At 45.7% G+C, this 21329-nt stretch overlaps 1 protein-coding gene across 3 annotated transcripts in view; it reads left to right on the top strand.

Moving 5' to 3' along the window:
- LOC139265746 (plastin-3-like) overlaps positions 1 to 21329 on the top strand; it is a 123420-nt gene that overhangs the window by 28589 nt on the left and 73502 nt on the right. The window contains exon 1 of one of the 3 annotated variants that reach the window (XM_070883091.1): positions 17365 to 17465. The exons of the other annotated variants lie outside the window; for them this stretch is intronic. The gene's annotated coding sequence lies outside the window, so the exon portion shown is untranslated. Of the gene's footprint in view, positions 1 to 17364; positions 17466 to 21329 lie in introns of those variants that run through there. 3 annotated transcript variants of the gene reach the window in all.

Below are 21329 nucleotides of genomic sequence, written 5' to 3'. Positions count from 1 at the left end.
CACACTCCTCCTCTATAGCAGTATCTGCATTACCTCTTTCCTTTGTGAAAACAGATGCAAAGTATTCGTTAAGAACCCGACCAACATCTTCCACAAAGATTACCTTCATGGTCACTAATAGGCCCTACCCCTTCCTTAGTTACCCTCTTACTCTTAATATATTTATGGAACATCTTGGGGTTTTCCTTAATTTTACTGGCCAAGAATTTCTTGTGCTCTCTTAGCATTCCTAATATCCTTTTTAATTTTGCCTCTTAACTTTCTATATTCCTCAAGATTCTAAAGTATTTAGCCGTTGATATGTGACATAAGGGTCCCTTTTTTTCTTAATCCTCCCCTGTAAGTCCCTAGACAACCAGGGGACTCTAGAATTATTTTCCCCAGCCTTTTTCTTTAAGGGCACATGTTTGGCCTGAACCTTTCAGATATCCTCCTTGAATGCCTCCCATTGTTGTGACACCGATTTAGCCACAAGTCTACTATGGCCAAATTACTCCTTAACTTAGCAAAATTAGCTTTTCTCTAATTCAGAACTTTTATTCTAGGCCTATTCTTGTCCTTATCAATAACCAACTTGAATCTGACTGAATTATGGTCACTGGCACCTAAATGCTCCGCCACTAATATACTGACTAAAAAAATTCTCTTGAATGCATTTCAAGAATTCCGCACCCTCTATTACCCATCACACTAAATTTGTCCCAATCAGTATTTGGCTAGTTAAAATCCCCTACTATTACTACCCTATGTTTTTTAGATTTCGCAGCAATTTGCCGACATATTTGCTCCTCTATCTCCCTCCCACTGTTTGGGAGTCTATAATACACACACAGCAGTGTTATATTTTTCAATTCAACCCAGATGGCCTCAGTTGATGATCTCTCCAACATATCAGCCCTCCTCACTGCTGTAAAAGTTTCTTTAATCAGTACCACAACCCCCCTCCCCTCCACCTTTTTACCCCCCTCTCTAACTTGTCTAAAAATCCTGTAGCCAGAAATATTGATCTGCCAAACCTGCCCCTCTTTCAGCTATGTTTCTGTAATGGCTATAATGTCATATTCCCAAGTGTCTACCTGTGCTCTTAGCTCATCCGCCTTATTTGCTATACTCCTTGCATTAAAGTATATACCATTCAGCATAGGACGACTTCCTTGCTTACTACATACTCAGCCCTGTTTCCTCTGACTTCTAGATTCGCTTTCTAGATTCTTGCTAAACAATTTCAGCTTTACTTCCTTCCCTTTTGAATTCGTTCTCTGGTTCCCATCCCCCTGCCAAGCTAGTTTAAACTCTCCCCAACAGCACTAGCAAAACTTCCCGTGAGGATATTGGTCCCGGTGCTGTTGAGGTGCAACCCGTCCGGTTTGTACAGGTCCCATCTCCCCCAGAAGCGGTCCCAATGCCTCAAGAATTGAAAGCCCTCCCTCCTGCACCATTTTTCCAGCCTCGTGTTCATCCTCTCTATCCTTCTATTCTTGTACTCATTAGCACGTGGCACTGGTAGTAACCTGGAGATTACTACCTTTTGAGGTCCTATACTTTAATTTTGTTCCTAGCTCCCTAAATTCTTCCTGTAGGACCTCATCCCTCATTTTACCTATGTCGGTCCCGATATGGACCACGACCTCTAGCTGTTTAACCCCTCCCCCCCAGGATGCCCTGCGTCCACTCTGACATCCCGAGGCACAAAACCATTCGGGAGTCACGTCCACGGCCGCAGAAATGCCTGTCTGTTCCCCGAACTAGAATCCCCTATCACTGGGGCTTTTTTGTTCTTCGTCCCTTCCCCCTGTGCAGCTGAGCCACCCGTGGTGCCTTGGAATTGGCTCTGGCTGCACTCCCCAGAGGCACCACCGTCCTTACCGATACTCAGAAGTGAATATTGATTTGAAAGCGAGATGGACTCACGGAGGCACTCCTGCGTTACTTGCCTAGCACACTTACTACGTCTGGTGGTCACTCACTTCCCCTCCCCCCTACGCCTTTAAATTTTGGGGTAACCACCTTCTGAAACATGCTATCTATGTAATTCTCAGTCTCGCGGATGCACCTTATTGACTCCACCCGCTGCTCCAGCTCCGAAACGCGGAGCTCAAGCAGTTGAAGCTGGAGACGCCTCCTGCACACATGGTTGTCTAGGCTGCGTGAAGCGTCCAGGACTTCCCACATGCCGCAGGATGTGCACTCCACGGGACTGAGCTGCGCTACCATCCCTCTAGTTAGACTTATCTAGATTAAAATCTACTTAAAAATAAATAAATAAATAAATAGAGAAAAGAAAGCTACTCACCAACTCGCCTCACCGACCTCTGTGGCTTCCCGAACTCTCAGACCTCTGTGGCCTATCGGCCTCCAAACTCCCGACCACTCGACCTCTGAACTCCCGACCTACTTAAAAAGAAATCGAGAAAAGAGAGCTACTTACCAACTCACCTCAACGACCTCCTGGCCTCCGAACTCCCAACTCGCCGACCTCTGGGCCTACCGAATCGACGACCTCCTGAACTCTGACTCCCCGGAACGCACGGACTCTCCCGCTCTCGTCACGGACTCTGCATAAAGTTCCCCATGACCAGCTAGACAATGTGTGACAGGGCTGTGGGCTTCTCCAGGATTGCTGGCTTCCCAAAGGTACAGGGCTGTATTAATTACCTACGTCGCCTTGCGAGCACCTTTTTGGAGGATCCCGAGATGTACAGGAACAGAAAAGGCTTCCACTCTGTGCAGCCCACCTGTGACGACATGCATCACATGTCAGTTGATGCGCGATACCCTGGGAGCACCCATGATGCGTTCATCCTACATGAGAGCGCTATATCTGCCATGTTTCTGCAGCAGCCAGAAGGCGAGAGTTGGCTGCTGGTAGACAAAGGGTACGGCCTCGCCATCTGGCTCATGATGCCCCTACGCGTAACTCGGGCGGAAGCTGACTATAAATACAACATGTCGCACATTGTGACGCGCAGCATGCTGGAGAGCACCATTGGCATCTTGAAGCAGCGTTTCCGATGCCTGGACCATTCCAGAAGCTACCTGCAATACTCCCCTCAGATTGTCGGTTAGTTCACTGTTGTGTGCTGCATAACTTAGCCATCATGAGGCAGCAATAGCTCATAGTAGAAGACCCAGCTGCGGCGAGAGTGGCTGATGACGATGAGGAGGAAGATGTAGATGCCGATGAGGAGGAGGAAGCCATGCAACTACCTGAACCAGGAGCACGACAGTGGAAGAGGGCGGGCCATCGTGCCCCTTTAACGATTGCTTGGGTCGTGCGCCAGCAGCTCATCCGTGAACGTTTTGCTGCCTGATGGCTCCGTGGCAACTATTCCAAATGGACCGTGTTTATTGTTTGGACCTGTTCCGTAATGTTGTGTTGTGTTAATGGAAATGATTCTTTAGTTCAAAAAGTTGTTAATAATGGAACAAATAATGGAAGTGATTCAGTTATAAATTAAAATATATTTTATTCGAAAGTTTTACACTTTTAGTGCTTAACTTAAATAAAAGTATTCTTGTATAAAACTTTAAAGATTTCAGTTAAGATCACTTACAAACTTTTAAACTTGTAAATTTACATCACTTACAAAAAACTTTAAATTTGAGAACAGTAAGTGAGTTCGGCGAGAGGCAGGAGTTCTGGGGATCGGAGAGGCCTACAAAAGGCCAGTGAGACCAGGAGCAGCGCGAGTTCGGCGAGAGGCGGGAGTTTCGGGGATCGGAGAGGCCTACAAAAGGCCAGTGAGACCAGGAGCAGCGCGAGTTCGGCGAGAGGCGGGAGTTCCAGGGATCGGAGAGGCCTACAAAAGGCCAGTGAGACCAGGAGCAGCACAAGTTCGGCGAGAGACTTGTGCAGCTACAGGGGGAAGGCAAAAAAGAAGTAGAAAGAAACAGAAAGGTGACGTCACAGCCAAGGGGGTAAGTGATTGGTGAGTAGTTTTTCTTTTTTCTCTTCTATAACAGTGAGTAAACTTTAGCATTGTTGTTGCCAATTTAAGTGTATCTAAGGGTTAAGTCATGGCAGGAGAGCTCGGTCAAGTGATATGCTCCTCCTGTACCATGTGGGAACTCAGGGACACTTCCGGTGTCCCTGACGACTACGTGTGCGGGAAGTGTATCTGCCTCCAGCTCCTGACGGTCCGTGTTGCGGAATTGGAGCTGAGGGTGGATTTACTCTGGAGCATCCACGATGCTGAGAATGACGTGAGTAGCACATGTAGCGAGTTGGTCTTACCGCAGGTGACGGGTCCACAGCCAGATAGGGAATGGAAGACCAGCAGGAAGAACAGTGCAAGGAAGGTAGTGCAGGGGTCCCCTGCGGTCATCGCCCTGCAAAACACGTACACCGCTTTGAGTACTGTTGAGGGGGATGACTCGTCAGGGGAGGGCAACAGCAGCCAAGTTCATGGCACCGTGGCTGGCTCTGCTGCACAGGAGGGCAGGAAAAAGAGTGGGAGAGCATAGTGATAGGGGATTCAATGGTAAGGGGAATAGATAGGCGTTTCTGCGGCCGCAACCGAGACTCCAGGATGGTATGTTGCCTCCCTGGTGCAAGGGTCAAGGATGTCTCTGAGCGGGTGCAGGACATTCTGAAAAGGGAGGGTGAACAGCCAGTTGTCGTGGTGCACATTGGTACCAACGATACAGGTTTTAAAAAAAAAAAAAGGGATGAGGTCCTACGAGACGAATTTAAGGAGCTAGGAGCTAAATTAAAACTTAGGACCTCAAAAGTAGTAATCTCGGGATTGCTACCAGTGCCACGTGCTAGTCAGAGTAGGAATCGCAGGATAGCTCAGATGAATACGTGGCTTGAGCAGTGGTGCAGCAGGGAGGAATTCAAATTCCTGGGGCATTGGAACCGGTTCTGGGGGAGGTGGGACCAGTACAAACCGGACGGTCTGCACCTGGGCAGGACCGGAACCAATGTCCTAGGGGGAGTGTTTGTTAGTGCTGTTGGGAGGAGTTAAATTAATATGGCAGGGGGATGGGAACCAATGCAGGGAGAGAGAGGGAAACAAAATGGAGACAAAAGCAAAAGACAGAAAGGAGATGAGTAAAAGTGGAGGACAGAGAAACCCAAGGCAAAAAACAAAAAGGGCCACTGTACAGCAAAATTCTAAAGGGTCAAAGTGTAATAAAAAGGCAAGCATGAAAGCTCGGTGCCTCAATGCAAGGAGTATCCGGAACTCAGGAGAGGGCTCTGAGCTAGTTAGAGTGGGTGAGAGCTCAGATGAACAGGACCTCAAGAAAGAATGCAAAAGGCAGGAGGCAACACAGCAGAGTAGCACTGGGGTAAGTGTCAACCACAAGGTGATAAGAAGGGACAATATGTATGAATATAAAGGGGCTGCAGGAGGGGTCAAAACTAAAAATCATGGTTTAAAAACTAGTATTAAAACACTCTACCTAAACGCATGCAACATTTGAAATAAAGTAAATGAGTTGACGGCACAAATCATTACAAATGGGTATGATTTGGTGGCCATTACAGAAACGTGGTTGCAGGGTGGCCAAGACTGGGAATTAAACATACAGGGGTATCTGACAATTCGGAAAGATAGACAAGAAGGGAAAGGAGGTGGGGTAGCTCTGTTAATAAAGGATGATAGGGCAGTTGTGAGAGACGATATTGGCTCTAATGAACAAAATGTTGAATCAATTGTGGGTGGAGATTAGAGATAGTAAGGGGAAAAAGTCACTGGTGGGTGTAGTTTATAGGCCCCCAAATAATAACTTCATGGTGGGGCAGGCAATAATCAAGGGAATAATGGAGGCATGTGAAAAAGGAACGGCAGTAATCATGGGGGATTTTAACCTACATATCGATTGGTCAAATCGCACGGGGTAGCCTTGAGGAGGAATTCATAGAATGCATACGGGATTGTTTCTTGGAACAGTATGTTACAGCACCTACAAGGGAGCAAGCTATCTTAGATCTGGCCCTGTGTAATGAGACAGGAATAATAAACGATCTCCTAGTAAAAGATCCTCTCGGAATGAGTGATCACAGTATGGTTGAATTTGTAATATAGATTGAGGGTGAGGAAGTAGTGTCTCAAACGAGCATACCATGCTTAAACAAAGGGGACTACAGTGGGATGAGGGCAGAGTTGGCTAAAGTAGACTGGAAAACAAAGACTAAATGGTGGCACAATTGAGGAACAGTGGAGGACTTTTAAGGAGCTCTTTCATAGTGCTCAACAAAAATATATTCCAGTGAAAAAGAAGGGCGGTAAGAGAAGGGGTAACCAGCCGTGGATAACCAAGGAAATAAAGGAGAGTATCAAATTAAAAACCAATGCGTATAAGGTGGCCAAGGTTGGCCAAGGTTAGTGGGAAACTAGAAGATTGGGAAAATTTTAAACGACAGCAAAGAATGACTAAGAAAGTTATAAAGAAAGGAAAGAAAGATTACGAAAGTAAACTTGCGCAAAACCTAAAAACAGATTGTAAAAGCTTTTACAGATATATAAAACGGAAAAAAGTGACTAAAGTAAATGTTGGTCCCTTAGAAGATGAAAAGGGGGATTTAATAATGGGAAATGTGACCGTAAATAATGGGCTGAGACCGTAAACAATTATTTTGCTTCGGTCTTCACAGTGGAAGACACAAAAACCATGCCAAAAATTGCTGGTCACAGGGATGTGGGAAGGGAGGACCTTGAGATAATCACAATCACTAGGGACTCAAATGCATCCCAGGGTATTAAGAGATGGCGGAAGTTATAGCAGATGCATTCGTTATAATCTACCAACATTCTCTGGACTCTGGGGAGATACCAGCGGATTGGAAAGCAGCTAATGTAACGCCTCTGTTTTTAAAAAAAAGGGGGCAGACAAAAGGCAGGTAACTATAGGCCGGTTAGTTTAGCATCTGTAGTGGGGAAAATGCTTGAAACTATCATTAAGGAAGAAATAGCGGGACATCTAGATAGGAATAGTGCAATCAAGCAGATGCAACATGGATTCATGAGAGGGAAATCATGTTTAACTAATTTACTGGAATTCTTTGAGGATATAACGAGCAGAGGTGTACCGATGGATGTGGTGTATTTAGATTTCCAAAAGGCATTCGATAAGGTGCCACACAAAACGTTACAGCAGAAGATAAAGATACGCGGAGTCAGAGGAAATGTATTAGCATGGATAGAGAATTGGCTGGCTAACAGAAAGCAGAGATTTGGGATAAATGGGTCCTTTTTCGGGTTGGAAATCGGTGGTTAATGGTGTGCCACAGGGATCGGTGCTGGGACCACAACTGTTTACAATATACATAGATGACCTGGAAGAGGGACAAAGTGTAGTGTAACAAAAGTTGCAGATGACACAAAGATTAGTGGGAAAGCGGGTTGTGTTGAGGACACTAGAGAGGCTGCAAAGAGATTTAGATAGGTTAAGCGAATGGGCTAAGGTTTGGCAGATGGAATACAATGTCGGAAAGTGTGAGGTCATACACCTTGGGGGGGGGGGGGGGGGGGGGAGGGGAAACAAAAAACAGTAAAAGGAAATATTATTTGAATGGGGAGAAATTACAACATGCTGCGGTGCAGAGGGACCTGGGGGTCCTTGTGCATGAAACTCTTTTTGGAGTTCATCTGCAAAACAAAAAACATTAAACGGTGCCACCCGACCTGGGTGACACACCAGACATTTACAAGGCCCTTTTTTTTTCCCCCTTTTTTTTGTGTTTTTCTTTTTTTGGTTTTTTTTTTGGGCACTAAAATCACAATTTTCCCCAGTGCCCCCTATAAAAGGGAAGGGGGACACTAAAAGCAGGTGCAGCAGGTAATCAGGAAGGCGAATGGAATGTTGGCCTTCATTGCGAGAGGGATGGAGTACAAAAGCAGGGAGGTCCTGCGGCAACTGTATAGGGTATTGGTGAGGCCGCACCTGGAGTACTGCGTGCAGTTTTGGTCACCTTACTTAAGGAAGGATATACTAGCTTTGGAGGGGGTACAGAGACAATTCACTAGGCTTATTGCGGAGATGACGGGGTTACCTTATGATGATAGATTGAGTAGACTGGGTCTTTACTCGTTGGAGTTCAGAAGGATGAGGGGTGATCTTGTAGAAACATTTAAAATAATGAGAGGGATAGACAGGATAGAGGCAGAGAGGTTGTTTCCACTGGTCGGGGAGACTAGAACTAGGGGGCACAGCCTCAAAATACGGGGGAGCCAATTTAAAATAGATTCGAGAAGGAATTTCTTTTCCCAGAGGGTTGTGAATCTGTGGAATTCTCTGCCCAAGGAAGCAGTTGAGGCTAGCTCATTGAATGTATTCAAATCACAGATTTTTAACCAATAAGGGAATTAAGGGTTATGGGGAGCGGGCGGGTAAGTGGAGCTGAGTCCACGGCCAGATCAGCCATGATCTTGTTGAATGGCGGAGCAGGCTCGAGGGGCTCGATGGCCTACTCATGTTCCTAATTCTTATGTTCTTATGTAACAACAATAATAACAGCAAAGAAAGGCAGCACCCATCTCTCCTCCACGTTATTCTAAGACCACCGCTGCGCCTGGTCTTGGTGACTTCACCTCTGCCCGCAGGTGGTTGCGCAGCATTTCTCGGGTTGGTACCAAGCTTATTCTCTTGAGCATCTCGGGTGATGTGCCCTTCTTGATGGGGAGGTGTGGGCAGGCGGTAATGTGGAAGGCCCGGCTTGGGCCTCTTCAGAGGCTGGCCTGCGGATTGGAGTGGGAGTGGCAGTTGATTCTGTCAATGGCCACGGGGTCTGGACATGTTCCCTTATTGCAGCAGCTAACTCCCACACTTCCTCCCTCGTGCCCGGACAGTGTTCCCATTTCTTGAGAGTGCTGTTGCTTCTCCTGACAGTCCCGATACCTCATCACCCGCCCCACTGATGGTGTCCAAGAGTGATTGCGTAAGGTCAATGGTCTCCGCACTCATTGCTATCATCTGAACCACATCTGTTAGATCCTGCACTGCCGGAGAGCGCTGTCGAGCTCTCCTTCCGCTCCTAACCCTGGGTGTGCCTCGCATCCCACTGGGACCCGCAGCCTTGGACGGTGGGGCGCTGGGTGTGCCTCGCTGCACCCCATTGGAATCCCCAGCCTCGGACTGTGAGAAACCATGGAATTCCCAACACTCGCACCACTCAGGAAAGGGCCTGGCACCTGTACCTCTTCCAGAGTGAGTACAAGAGGGGTGGCATCATCCTCCCCCCTCCCCCTCACCCCATGCTCTTGATCTGGAAGGTGGGATTGGAAGATGTTCTCCTCTTCAGGCTCGTCCGTGTCGGAATCTTCTACATGGGCTTCAGCCTCGTCAGGGTTAATCTCGAGTTCTGCAAAATATAACCGAACAGACAAATGGTTAACAGCAGAGGAGGGGGCAGGGTGGCATGAGTAGGCTCACACAGTGCAGGCAGCAGGCTCATTTGAACAACCACGATAAATGATAGCAAATTGCATCAACTGAAGCGTAGCTGACGGAGAAATCCCTATGAACTGAAGCATGGCTAGCCCGTGCAGTACTTAACATTTAGCAAAGCCAGACTGTGGAATTTGCAGGACTTATTCTCTCCCTCGAGTGTGGGCCCAGCTTGTGCAGTGGTGGTTGCTTTTCTCCAGGCAGGACCCATCAAAGCAGCGATCCTCTTTTCCAAGGGTGTCAGTGGCTGTAGATTTGCCGGGCATCCTCCTGTTCGAGTTCTTTCCCTTTTGTTGTGTGCCACTTTCCTCTGCAAAGATGAAAATATAACTTTTTAGAGAGGGTGCCTTTCTGCTGGGTGGGACATACAGATGGTCACATTTACAATTGCAATTCTAGTGAATAAATGAAAATATTACTTGCACTAACTGCTGGACCATGATCCTGCCATTTCTTTTTGCACTGGCCTCCAGACCTCGGGGTGGTTACCATTACACAATAATCTTCTGCAAGTTGGTTCCAGCGTTTCTTAATTTCTTTTGGTGAAACTTTTATGTGACCCCTGCTGGTGCCCAGCTAGTGCCATCTGGCCTCAATTACAGAAACTAGTGCCTCCACTTCGTCCTGTGAGAAATTCTTGGTTCTTGAGCTGCGTTGCATATTGCAGCTCCGATTTTTTTTTTTCCATTGAGAATTAAAGTTTTCACTTGCAACTGGCTCTTTAAAAATGGCTGAATGCAGACCGGGAGCTGGATTGGGCATGCGTGCCATCACGTAAAAAAGTCATTTTTCCCCCCACACATACGCAGAAGGTGGCCGGGGTGGGTGGCATTGTTTTTTCGGCGCAGACATTAGGTTCCACCCCCCCCGAAGCTAAAGGACGGGCTGCGCAACGCCAATTTCAAAAATTAGAATGGGGAAATTTTCAAATTTTTTTGGAGTAATCGGGGCCAAAGAAAATGGGCGTAACTCTTGTAATACGACAAAAAATGGCATTGGGGAAAATTGAGCCCAAGATATTAGGGCAGGTGACTAAAAACTTGCTCAATGTCGTAAGTTTTAAGGAGTGTCTTAAAGGAAGAAAAACAGGTAGCGAGGCGGAGAGGTTTAGGGAGGGAATTCCCGAGCATTGGGCTTTGCCGGCTGAAGACATGGCCACCAATGATGGTGTGATTTTAAAATCGAGGATGCCAGAATTAGATGAGCAGATTCCTCTGAGGGTTATGGGGTTAGAGGAGATTACAGAGATAAGGAGGGGTGAGGTCATGGAGGGATTCGAAAACAATGATGAGAATTTTAAAATCGAGGTGTTGCTCAACCGGGAGCCAATGTAGGTCAGCGAGCACAGGGGTGATGGGTGAGCGGGACTTGGTGCGAGTTAGGACAGCAGAGTTTTGAATCACCAAATTTACGTAGGGTAGAATGTGGGAGGCCAGCCAGGAGTGCGTTGGAGTAGTCAAGTTTAGAGGTAACAAAGGCATGGATGAGGGTTTCAGCAGCAGATGAGCTGAGGCAGGGGCGGAGTCCAACGATGTTCTGGAGGTGGAAATCGGAAACTCATCTCTGTCAAATATGACAGCATGGTTGTGAACATTTTAGTTCAGTCTCGGACAGATGCCAGGTAGAGGGATGAGGTTGGTGGCGGGGACCAAAGACAATGGCCGCAGACTGAAGCCAAGTGTTCCTACCTCGAGGGAGAGATCTCCTCACCGTGACTATTTTCAAGTGTAATCTAATGTCCGAAGCCAATTTCCTCTCCTGTACTCAAAGGCACAGACTGGTACCAGGCTCCTGTTTCGTGAGGCGTGGTCGTCTCTGAAACTTCACCCAAGTCACCATTCTTCAGATGAGCCTACACATACTTTTTGCCTTGGGGTGAGTTTCGGTGTATACGTTTTGCCTGAAGCACGCACTGTTCCCCACAGTCTCTCATTGACCAGCCTGCTCTAATTTTGTTTCCAGTTTCCTGCCCCTGCAGTAATTTATTTTTTACTTGTACAGGTGCAACTTCCCAAATCCGTAGTTCCAAAAATCCGGAATGTTCCGAAATCTGGACATCGCGCAGATCAGAGTCGTCGTCGTCGTCTGAAATCCAGAAATATATTCTGATAACCGGACATTTTTTTTAATAGGAAGCAAAATAACTCCCCGCTGCCTCCGGGGTTCCTTCCTCGGTCGGGTCTGTGCGCTGTGTCCTGGGGCAGGCTGCTCCTCTTCTCCCCGCTGCCTCCAGTGTTCCCTCCTTGGACGGGTCGGTGCGCTGTCCGAAAATACCATCAGCTAGAAGGTGGCCAGGCAGATTGTGCAGAAGGCCCCGGATGGCATCTCGCTAGAATACACGGTATTCTATCCTGAGTACTGGTGGGGCAGTCAGAGCCAAGACCACGGGTGGCTCAGCTGCACAGGGGGGAGGAAATATAGTGCAAGAGCAATAGTGGTGGGGGATTCGATAGTTAGGGGGGAACAGACAGACGTTTCTGCGACTGCAGATGTAACTCCAGGATGGTATGCTGCCTCCCTGGTGCCAGGGTCAAGGATGTCTGTCACTGAACAGCTGTAGGGCATTCTGGGGGGAAGAGGGTGAACAGTCAGAGGTCGTGGTCTATAATCAGTACCAATGACATAGGTAGAAAGAGGGATGAGGTCCCACAGGCAGAGTTTAGTGAGCTAGGAGACAAACTAAAAAGCAGGATTTCAAAGGTAGTAATCTCCGGAGTACTCCTGGTGCCACGTGCTAGTAAGTACAGAAACAGGAGGATAGAGCAGATGAATGCATGGTTGGAAAGTTGGTGCAGGAGGGAGAGCTTTAGATTCCTGAGGCATTGGGACCATTTCTGGGGGCAGTGGGACCTGTACAAGCCGGACGGGTTGCACCTCAACAGAGCTGGGACCATTATCCTCGCTGTGGGGGGAGGGGGAGTTGCTAGTGCTGTTGGGGAGGGTTTAAACTAGCTTGGCAGGGGGATGGGAACCTGAGAATAGAGTTAGTAGGGAGAGAGGAAAAACTGGAATTGGAAAACAAAAACGTAGAAAGTAAATTAGTACAGGGGAAACTAAGGCTAGATAGTAGCCAACAAGGAGGTTTGCTTGTGCTAAATGGTATATACTTCAATGCAGGGGCTATAACAAATAAGGCAGATGAGCTGAGAGCACAGGGGCAGGTATGGCAGCTCAGCATTCCTGGTTACAGGATTTTCAGACGGAAGGGAGGGGCGTCGCGGTATTGAATAAAGAAACTATTGCAGCTGTGAGGAGGGATGAAATGTGAGAGGGCTCATCAAATTAGGCCATATGGGTCAAACTGAAAAACAAAAAAGGTGCGATCACACTGTTGGGAGTGTACTTTAGACCCCCAAACAGAGAGAGATAGATAGAGAGCAAATATATCGACAAATTTCTGAGCAGTGCAAAAACTATAGGGCAGTAATAGCAGGGGATTTCAGCTATCCTAATTTTAACTGGGATAAAATTAGTGTGAAGGATATAGATGGTATGGAATTCCTAAAATGCATTCAAGAGAACTTTTTTAGCCAGTATGTAGCAAAAATTGTGTACAGTTTTGGTCTCCTAACTCGAGGAAGGACATTCTTGCTATTGGAGTACAGCGAAGGTTCACCAGACTGATTCCCGGGATGGCGGGACTGACATATCAAGAAAGACTGGATCAACTGGGCTTGTATTCACTGGAGTTCAGAAGAATGAGAGGGGACCTCATAGAAACGTTTAAAATTCTGATGGGTTTAGACAGGTTAGATGCAGGAAGAATGTTCCCAATGTTGGGGAAGTCCAGAACCAGGGGTCACAGTCTATGGATAAGAGGTAAGCCATTTAGGACCGAGATGAGGAGAAACTTCTTCACCCAGAGAGTGGTGAACCTGTGGAATTCTCTACCACAGAAAGTTGTTGAGGCCAATTTACTAAATATATTCAAAAAGGAGTTAGATGTAGTCCTTACTACTAGGGGGATCAAGGGGTATGGCGAGAAAGCAGGAATGGGGTACTGAAGTTGCATGTTCAGCCATGAACTCATTGAATGGTGGTGCAGGCTCGAAGGGCCGAATGGCCTACTCCTGCACCTATTTTCTATGTATCTATGGGAGGGGGCGGTTCTGGATTTAGTTTTAGGGAATGAAGCTGGACAAATGGAAGGGGTATCAGTGGGAGAGCATTTAGATGCTAGTGACCATAATTCAGTTAGATTTAAAGTAGTTCTGGAAAAGGACAAGGATAGACCAGGAATAAAAGTTCTAAATTGGGGAAAAGCCAACTTTGCTAAGCTGAGAGGTGATTTGGCCTTAGTTGACTGGAGACAGCTACTTGAAGGTAAATCAGTGTCCGAGCAGTGGGAGGCATTCAAGGAGGAGATCTTGAGGGTTCAGACCAAATATGTGCCCTTAAAGAAAAAGGGTGGGACTTATCAATCTAGAGCCCCCTGGATGTCTAGGGACGAACAGGGTAGGATAAAGAAAAAAAGAAAGGCTTATGATTGATACCGAGGGCTAGATGCTGCAGAATCTCTAGAGGAGTATAGAAAGTGCAGGGGTGAAATTAAAAAGGATATTAGGAAAGCAAAGAGAGAGCATGAAAAATTCTTGGCAAGTAAAATCAAGGAAAACCCAAAGATGTTTTATAAATATATTAAGAGAAAGAGGATAACTACAGAAAGGGTGGGGCCTATTAGAGACCATGAGGGTAATCTGTGTGGAGGTGGAAGATGTGGGTATGGTTCTTAATGAATACAGGTCCGACGTCCAAAATCCGGAGTTCCGGAATGATCCGGATACTGGGACGATCCGTGGCGGGGTCCCCCGGATACTGGAAAATGTTGCAAAATCTGAACTCGGCCACCCGACTCAGCCTCAGCCCGACCAACCCCCCCCCCCCCCGACCTCTGGCGGCCCGACCGACCTCCCCTATCTACTTTCCTTGGCCTAGGTAAAGACGTTCCGAACTGCGGACATACCCGGAATTCGGAACAGCCTCGGTCCCGAGGTCTTCATTTAGAAAGACTCTGATTAATCAAGGACTGTCAGCATGGATTTGTTAAGGAAAGGTTGTGTCTGACTAACTTGATTGAATTTTTCGAGGAGGTAACAAGGAGGCTCGATGAGGGTGGTGTATATGGATTTTAGCAAGGCTTTTGATAAGATCCCACATGGCAGACTAGTTACATAAATAAAAGCCCATGGGATCCAGGGCAAAGTGGCAAGTTGGATCCAAAGTTGGCTCAAAGGCAGGAAGCAGAGGGTAATAGTGGTTGATTGTTTTTGTGACTGGAAGGCTGTTTCCAGTGGGGTTCTGCAGGGCTCAGTACTAGGTCCCTTGCTTTTTGTGGTATATATCAGTGATCTAGACTTGAACATAGTGGGTATGATTTAAGAAGTTTGCAGATGATACTAAAATCGGCTGTGTGGTTGATAATGAAGAAGAAAGCTATAGTTTGTAGGAAGATATCAATCAACTGGTCAGGTGGGCAGAACAGTGGCAAATGGAATTTAATCTGGAGAAGTGTGAGGTAATGCATTTGGGGAGGGCTAACCAGGAAAGGGAATACACATTAAATGGTAGGACACTGAGAAGTATAGAAGTATAGAGAAGTATCAAAGGGACCTTGGAGTGCATGTCCACAGATCCCTGAAGGTAGCAGGCCAGGTAGATAAAGTGGTTATGAAGGCATACAGAATGCTTGCTTTTATTAGCCGAGGCACAGCATGCAAGAGCAGGGAAGTTATGCTTGAACTGTATAAAACACCAGTTAGGCCACAGCTAGGTCACAGGAAGGATGTGATAGCACTGGAAAGGGTACAGAGGAGATTTACGAGGATGTTGCTGGGAATGAAGAATCTTAGCTATGAAGACAGATTGGAATAGGTTGGGTTTGTTTTCCTTGGAACAGAGGAGGCTGAGGGGGAGACCTCATTGAGGTGTATAAAATTATGAGGGGCCAAGATATAATGGATAGAAAGGGCTTATTTTCCTTGGCAGAGGGTCCACAACCAGAGGGCATAAATTTAAAGTAATTGGTAGAAGGTTTAGAGGGGATTTGAAGGGAAATGTCTTCACCCTGAGGGTGGTGGGGGTCTGGAACTCACTGCCTGAAAGGGTGGTAAAGGCAGAAACCCTCACCACATTTAAAAAGTACTTGGATGTGCACTTGAGCGCTGTAACCTGCAGGGCTATGGACCGAGAGCTGGAAAGTGGAATTAGGTTGGATAGCCTCTTGTTGGCCGGCATGGACATGATGGGCTGAAATGGCCTCCTTCCGTGCTGTAAATTTCTTTGATTCTATGATATAAGTACACGAAAGTCGGCCTAAGGGTTTAAGGATTCAGAACTTCGGATTTCTGTTCCGAAATCCGGAAATACCTGAACCTTGGCCCAGGCGTTTCTGGATTCGAGATGTCAGAAATATGTTCCGAAATGCAGAAAAGTCCGAACCGCCTCGAGGTTTCTGGATTTGGGAGGTTGCACCTATAATGAGAACTAGCAACATTTTATTTAATGGTAATATCTGTTGAAGAGGCCAACAAGTGATGTGCTCGAACTCCCTCGGTGAGTAGCTAAGTTACACAGACCAGAACGATCCAAGTTCAATTCCTGGTCTGTGCTCAGTTAGGTAATCTCAGGCGCTTTGTGGTAGGAACGCTACCATTGGACTCGGGACCTCTGGAATAGGATTGGGGGGTGGGGGAGGAAATTAGGAACAGGAGCCCTGGAATAGAATTGGGGGGGTGGGGGAGGAGAGCGGGAGCCCTGATGAATCACTATCCATGCTGGAAGTGGGGCTTGTGTGAAGAGTCATCTCTGGGAGCCTGGCAGTGATATGATATTTAATGGGTAGAGGAAGCAAACCTAAAAGGGTATTTTCAGATGTTGCAGAACAAGAGGGTGACGTGGGGAAATACTTCTTCACTAGGAGAGGGATCCAGATTTGGAACTGGTTACCAGAAAGAATGATTGAGGCCAGAACGCTGGCTTATTCAGCAAAGAACTCATCATCATGGGCAGTCCGTCGAAATCGAGGAAGACTTGCTTCCACTCTTAACGTGAATTGTTAGGTGGCTGTACAGTCCAATACGAGAACCACAGTCTCTGTCACAGGTGGGACAGATAGTCGTTGAGGGAAGGGGTGGGTGGGACTGGTTGCTGCACGCTCTTTCTGCTACCTGCGATTGATTTCTGCATGCTCTCGGTGACGAAACTCGAGGAGCTCGGCGACTTCCTGGATGCACTATCTCCCCTTAGGGGGCGGTCTTTGGCCAGGGACTCCAGGTGTCAGTGGGATGTTGCATTTTATCAGGGAGGCTTTAAGGGTGTCCTTGTAAAGTTTCTGCTGCCCTCCTTTGGCTTGTTTGCCGCGAAGGAGTTCCAAGTAGAGCGCTTGCTTTGGGAGTCAAGTGTCTGGCATGCGAACTATGTGGCCTGCCCAGCGGAACTGATGACGTGTGTTCAGTGCTTCAATGCTGGGGATGTTAGCCTGGTCGAGGACGCTAACGTTGGTGCGTCTGTCCTCCCAGGGGATTTGTAGGATCTTGCGGAGAACTAGACTAACGGGAAGACTATGGAGTTTGAAGGATGATGTGCTGAAAGGAGCCTCATAAATCCAAAACTAGCTTGTAAAGCATAAAAAATCCAAGAGCATGTGATGGACTTGGCTGTGATGCCCTCCAGAGTTGAATAGTGGACTTACACATGCATAATAACTACCTGGACAAAGAACGTGGGGGCAATAATGGAACTGTACCACATCAAGGAATCAACATTTGTGAGAAGGGGGTAGAAAATTAGACTCGGTGCTGCATCATTGCATACAGTAAATATAATGTTTATAGCTAGACCAAAGCACTCAAATGGAAGAGATACCCTCTTTGAAATGGTTGCACAACAAAAAGTGCTTGTTCGTAGCAGCCTAGGTATGTTGTGACATGCTATTTAATGTTCTGTGCACAGCAGTTAGGAATGTTGTACAATGAGCCAGTTGGGTGTGGAAGAGCATTCTACCAGCTGCTACTTCTAAAAGGAGTCCTTTTTTAGAAAAGTTATTTCGTTGTTTGTTACAAAGAACAACCCTGGTGAGTTAACGATTGGTGATTAAATAATTGAGGGTTTACCGGGTCGTCTGGATCAGTGAAGTGTTGACCAGTTTTTCTAAACATTGAAGGACTTGACCCTTTTACTGATTCTTGTCTGTAGTTTTTTCCAAGTCTGGTACTGCAGAGTAATTCCAAGTTTGAGGTGATGCATCACTTTCTCTGGCATAATGTCCAGCAATTTTATTTTTATGGTGTTTATTGTTTTATTAAATTAGCTCATAGTTTAAAACCCCTTATTAGCATCATTCTGTTTATAAATTTCAACAATGTAAGTTATTCCAAACAGAATTGTGGAGACTTTAAAATAAAAGTAATCTTTAGTTTTAAGTGTTGCGTGGAACCTCTCTGAACCAGACTGCTGGGGACAGTGCAGGATGATTGGGCTAGTACTGGCTCAGTGGAGTATCCGTATTCAATCTGAAATCCGCATGAGGTACCTACCTGTTTTTCTATATTTTGGAGCCTTAATCTCATATTTAAAAAAAACATTTTCATTTTGTTGTCACTGTGCTGTCTTTTTGTAGCTCAGAAGTTAGCACGGGGGTCCCTTGCGGGAGTCTCCCACGCCCAACAGTCTTGGGGAGAAGTCTAGTTGACCACGAAGGGTTTTGGTGGGGTGAATAGGGAAATATTATTTCATCCGTTGGTGGAGTCAGTAATGAGGGGTCATCAATTTAAAATGGTCATTAAGAGGCTAGATGAGGTGGCTTAAATATTCTGCTGGTGTGCCTGGTCAGGTAGATCTATGTATAATATTGTAGACAACAACTAAGTGAAGAAAACTAGAGGGATTTAGGTAGTTGTATTGGTGGCACCTTTAGTTTGATGCTCCCAGCTGAATGAGCATTGTGTGAAGGTGGAATGGTTAAAGAAAGGGATATACAAGACTTGACGCGTACTGTCTGCAAGGGAATGAGCTTGGATCAGGTTTTTGAAAATCAAATTTAGATAAGTGAACAATCTTCTGTACTACATTAAATCACATCCAATTGTTCAACCACAGGATTCGCATTAGTCAGTCTCTCTCTCATTCTTAGCTCTGTTGAAAGAATATAGCTTCCTTTTTTATGTTTTTATTTCTGCTATTTCTCTTTGTTGAAATAGGGTGTGTTGATGATCTCATCTGGGAGACATGTTTGGCTGATGTACTCAGCCTGAGATTGTGACTGAGATGAAGTAACATGCCGGCTGTAATGAGAAGGTGCACCCTGATCTAAAGATCAGATCTCTGGCGATAATCCTCTCTCACCATTGAACTGAATACATTCTCCAAGCCCATTTCCTCATGTCATTAGTGTACTCTGACATTGTAAATGAAAAATATTGTATCTAGCCCATCAAATGCCAGAGTGTGGATACAGTAGTGTCACATCTGAAAGGTTCTGGGTATCAAGCACCGCCATTGTCTTCAGTGATGGCTGGGGCCATTGGAGGTAACAGCATGCGGCGGCATACCACTGCAGGGAGCAGCGCATGCTGCTGCAGGAGGGCGACGGCTACGAAGCCAGGTCGCTGACTGCAGTGCGGGCAGGCATAGCAGGAGGGGCGAAGGAGTGGCAAGAGTTTGTAGAGAGAAGTGACCCAGCCCATGTAGTTCTGGATCTGGAATATTAAGCCCTTCATTGAAACACCTGTGAACTCATCCCTTTTTGGTATGGAAGCAAGTCATCCTCGCTTTGAAGGACTGCCTATGATGATGATGACGACATCTGACAGGGCAGCAAGTCACTTATCCGTCAAGTTGCCAATACCTGATTGACTAAATGTGAATGAATCAAAAGGTACCAAATGAGGAGTGAGTCCTTAACAGAAAAATTGAGCCATCAAATTCCTCTTTATTTGTTATTGGCGATTAGTGCTACATAATAAGTCTCTCAATGGCCATTTTAAATTGATGACCCCTCATCATTGACTCCCAAGCAGAGGAAACAGCCTTTTCCTATTTACCCTATTAAAACCTTGCATAATTTTAAGTCTCCTCTGGGCCTTCTCAGCTCCAGTGGAAATAGACCCTTCTCATGAATATATATCTCTGATATCAATCTACACTGTACGCTGTCGAAGGCTTCTCCTGCTTTATTACGCCTACATTTTCATTTCTATCATCAATTGCAAAAACTGACACAAAATAATGTAATATCTCTACCATACGCCATATCTAAAGCATATTGTGGAAATCCACCATGGGAGCGAGAGCAAAATAATATTTCTGAAAGTAAATAACTGAGAATGAGAGGCTTGAGAAGGGAGTAACAAAAACCGCATTATTTACATGCTGAGCAAATGTATTGCTCAGGCCGATATTTTTTTTCAGGTGAGCTGTGTAATAATTTTACCTGTAGTTGGTAGTGATCTACTACTTCATTAAATGTGGTTTTTGTTACAGCGATTTTTGTCAGTTATCGGCTTATAGGCTGCAGTGAGTCCACAGCAAACTCCAGGCCCTGTCTGCCTATCGGGCACCACTCGCGTCTGAGTCAGAATGTTGTGGGCTTCTGTCTCCCTCCAGAGTCTTGAGTACATAATCCAGGCTGACACTGCAGTGCAGTACTGAGGGAGTGCTATACTGTTGGAGGTGCCGTTTTTCGGATGAAATGAGAAACATAGACCCCAATCTGCCCCCTCAGGTGGATGTAAAAGATTCCATGGCATTATTTGAAGAAGAGCAGGGGAGTTCCCACTGCTGTCCTGGCCAGTAACATCACTAAAACATTGTCTGGTCATTATCTCATTGTTTGTGGGAGCTTGCTGTATACAAATTGGCTGCAGCATATCCCTCCCTACATTACAACATTGACTATTTTACAAAAATTGTCTGTGAAGCTTTTTGGGACATTGAGTTTGTGAAAGACACTATACAAGTGTTAATCCTTTCTTTATATGGTTCTTTGCAACTGATTTTTAAAGAAAAGACTGGTATAACTTTTTAATAATTGGATTCAATTTCTAAATTCTGAAGCAATGGATTGACTGTTGAATTGTTTCTGACCATTAAAAAAAAAATTTCACAACTTATGATTGAACAAAATTGAAACTATTTTATATTTTAAAATAGTGTTACAATGTGGATCTTTTTACTCATTTGCAGATAATCTGTTTTAGTGATGTTGATTGAAGGATAAATATTGGCCAAGGCACTGGATAACGTTCCTTTTCTCCTTCAAAATTGTGCCATGGGATCTTTTATATCCATCTGAGAGCAGATAGGGCCTCTGTTTAATATCTTGTCCAAGAGATGGCACCTCAGACAGTGCAGCATTCCCTCAGCACTGCACTGGAGTGACAGCCTAGATTCTTGTGCTCAGGTTTCTGGAGTAGGACTTGAACCTACTTGAACTTTCTGACACAGGCGAGAGTGCTACCAACTGAGCCATGGTTGACACTGGTAGCATAGGATCACACAAGCACGTGATGGTGGACATGAAAAGCAGATTAGTTTAGTTGCTGGGAATGAAATGGCAGGAAATTTGTAATTGTAGGATAAGGTATGTAATGAAATAGCTTTTTAAGTGTGCAGTTTATACTGTTATACAATGGAGATGCTGCTTTTTTCCAAACTTATTTATAAATTGAGATTTATTATTCGACCATCCTGTGGCATTGTATGTGAGAAGTTGTGACTAAGTGATGCGGGATTAGATGGTGGCGGAATAATTGGACCAGGGAGTGCAGATATGTTTGTCCTGATTTTAAAGCCACGCATTCTACCCATATTTTGATGTAACACTTTAGTTTTCTAGTCCCATTTATAGATAAATAGAACTTCGTGCAATTTGAGAAGAGAAGTAGTTGAAGTTTCTTTCCAGAACAGGATGAGCAATTAAAGAAAAGCTGAAGTGCAAT

This window comes from Pristiophorus japonicus, chromosome 6, assembly GCF_044704955.1.
Source record: "Pristiophorus japonicus isolate sPriJap1 chromosome 6, sPriJap1.hap1, whole genome shotgun sequence".
Classification (NCBI taxonomy): Eukaryota; Metazoa; Chordata; class Chondrichthyes; family Pristiophoridae; genus Pristiophorus; species Pristiophorus japonicus.
The sequence above is the reverse complement of the archived record's forward strand: the minus strand, read 5'-3'. Positions and strand labels throughout refer to the sequence as shown.